This window comes from Liolophura sinensis, chromosome 1 (assembly GCF_032854445.1).
Source record: "Liolophura sinensis isolate JHLJ2023 chromosome 1, CUHK_Ljap_v2, whole genome shotgun sequence".
NCBI lineage: Eukaryota > Metazoa > Mollusca > Polyplacophora > Chitonida > Chitonidae > Liolophura > Liolophura sinensis.
Genome location: NC_088295.1, coordinates 49355341 through 49358741, shown reverse-complemented (window position 1 = coordinate 49358741; position 3401 = coordinate 49355341).

Genomic DNA, 3401 nt, shown 5'->3' with positions numbered 1-3401 from the left:
CTCTTTGAAATACACATGTATGCTTGTTAAATGTGGACTGCCACATGACACACACCATAACTTGATGAACTGGTGCTGATCATCCATCCATACATCTGTCTGTGCTTTATAGTCAAATTGCAGTGATTTCTTTTGGGTATGCCTGATTTAGTTTGACTTTGTCTCATTTTTATTTTCAACTGCTGTACAAAATGTTAACTGTGTGCTTTAGCTTCTTCACCATACATGTAATTATTATTTTTTTTTTTAGAAATCTGTGGCACATGTACACATGCTGTCAAGCTCTTTGATAATACATGGGTCAGATGGGATGAAGGGAACTTTTGGTCTGTTCATCTGATACACTTTTGCAAACATTGGCATTCAATGACTCTCTAAATATGATATAAATTAAGCCTAAAAGTAGATTGTCAGAACCACTGTTTACTGATCAGGAACCATTGTTGCTGACAATGTCAAATGGATACTTAGTGTGTGCGACATACTACAAGAAAATCTTTTCCAAGTTTGTCAAAACCTCAAACATGAACAAATATATGACTTAGTTAGTAACCATTGCCAGGACATTATGAAATTATATTGCATGTTTCGCTGTGTTGACACATTGCCTGCGTTTCAAATTTGTCCTTTTGAAAAAAGTGGTAAATCAAAATTTTGTGATAGTCCATTGTTCTGCATGTACATGTAGGTAAGCTATGGAAATAGTGTTCAGTGGGCTTTGTTAACGTGAAATGAACGAAGATGAAAGACAAAAGATTTGGAGTGCATTGGAAAAAACTGGCTAGTTGTTTAAACTTTGATCAGTTTGATGAAGATTGAAAGCTTCGCTCTCCGGGTATTTGTTCACATATTAAGAGATTGTCGCTAAATTGATGACCACACAAGGAAGCTATGAGGCCCATGATAACAGAATCCCCCATGTCATAGATGCCAGGCATTTGGCACCATAACACTCAGTGTTAAGTAATTGCTATCACAAAAGAAAGCATTGTAACACCTCCATGGTTATGGTTATTCTAGAAGCTATAGTTACATGTACATGGATCACTTTATATTGTCTGATTGAGATATTGTATACAGAAAGGCAATGATGTTAAGCAACAACTTTTTTTCTTCTTCCCTTTGTGGATTAGACATGCTTTGTGTGTAAAATCCTTCATTAATCTTGATTCACACTATTTTAGGACATGTATGCATGTGTGTTGTTATGGTTTATCGGACTTTTTTTTACTGTGGTGTGGTTGCACATTTGATCTTTTTGAGTTGATGTTCAAGTCTGATGGATTTTAACTTCACATGAAGGTGAAGGACAGGAGCTGGCCAAAACTCACTGAACACAAAAAACCAAAAAATTCCTTCAGTAACATGCCCAAAATCCTCCCTGTATTTATACAATTCCTTGGCCAGCTTGATTCGTCACTTTTACCACTGGCCTATGTTAAAGCCCAAACAATATGCTTTCACTGAAGATCCTTCTATCCTTCTTAACCCAGTAGTCAAGTACAAATTTCAGAATGAAATATTCTCATTTTCTTTGCAAATAGTGTAATTTTTTGGTAAAGTTGATCACCATGGCCACCCTGTATGTGGGTTGTGCATAACTCTTTCATGTATTACTACATTGAAGGTCCAAGAAATATTTTACATGTATTACCATTTGTATTCATAATTTGACTACAAAATACTGCTTTTACCATGAGGATCCTGCCAAGGGAATAATTGTTATATATGTCCAAGTGACTTCAAACTTCATAGTGGGACACATCTTGCCAAATTCAATTTCACTCAGTTCGGATCCTAAGATACTGATGTTGGAACATTGACCATGACAAGGTTTTGTAAGGTGCCTCGATTTAACATAAAGATGAAGATTCTTGAGTTTGGACTAAACCACCAATCAAATTGCCTGTCTGTTTCTCGGTGTATCAGATGGCACTAGTGTGCCATCTTGCATATGCAATTTGGATCACTAGCGTTCGGGTTTTTTTGAAGGCAAGGCAAAGAAGCCAGGTGATCTAAGAATAGTTCACTGTTTGTTCCTGCCCTCACAAGGACGATGTGGAAAAGATTGTAATGTACAAGTTGTACTTATGTAACAATTAAAGGAGAAGAACGAAACATCAGGCTTGTACCCAAGTCATTGGGAAGAGGCCCCCATTATAAAGCACTAAGCATACAAAATTACTCCCTTGGCATGATCACACGCATATATATATATATTTTTTTTTTTTTTACCCGTAAGAAACTGTCTAATACTAATGTGTTTACTTTTTACCTTTTACCAAAGGCTCCGTGATGCGGCGGTAAGTGACGGAGCAGGGTTTTCCTCTGTGTTCCCCATCCTCTAGACAACTCCTCAGGACCCTCTCTCTCTTCTAGTGCCTTACATCATCTCTGTTTAGACCTAGGTGTTTATTTATTCACCTCATCACCATTACAGAGCAGATTTGTTAATTATTATACATATACCAGTTATATAAAGAAAAACAGGTACTCTCAAATCTCTGGGTTGAAGTCTTTTTTTTGAACACGTCATGGTTGTAAATTCGTTATAGAGGAAGTATATTGTCAGTTTAATGGGATAGCTGCATGGCTTTGCAATACTAAAGATAGAATAATGAATGGCGAAGATGTAGCAGTTTAAATTGTCTCTGTGGGTGTTGACCTTTAGTGTTAGAATGAGAATAAAAGTAGGGTTAAGAACTTCCTGCATACATTTATGTGTAATAAAGTAAATTTTATTAAAATTTTATTAAAGAAAGAGGGGAATAATTAAGGGTGTCCATGAATATCTGTGTAATTGTTTATCTTAGTCTTACCTTCATTTCTTCATGTTTTCTTTTTCCTTGTTTTATTTAACATTTTTGGGTCTTTTGATGGCAATTTGCTGAAGATCTTTGGTTTATTAAAAAGTAGGTTTATGACTTTTAAAACCTTATTTAATTTCAAGGAAGAAAAAAAGATTATCTGTGCTTCACCCTTTGTGTCGATATTTGTTTCATTTAAGGTCACTTGTTTTATCCTCACCTGCTCCGTATGTGGTATATTTTTTTAAAACAAGTGTGATTTTTTTCCTATTAAGTAAGGTTGAAATTACCTACACATTGAACAGACATACATATGTTCATTATTTCTTTTTTTTAATTTTTTTATTTTAATATTGTAAAACTTGAATCAGTTGAAAAGCTACAAAGCCAACCCGGACGTGTTGCAAACAGTGGCAGTATTGGGATTCAATGCCATGATGTGTTAATATAGCTGATGTATTTTCTGTCACAGCAGTACAGTAGAACCATTGCAAGATGTACATGTGGTATTTTTTTTAAGTATTCATGGGGTTGAAATGGAAGCACAAGTATGTTTCTTGGTGTACATGAAGAAATTAGTGACTGAAGTTATCA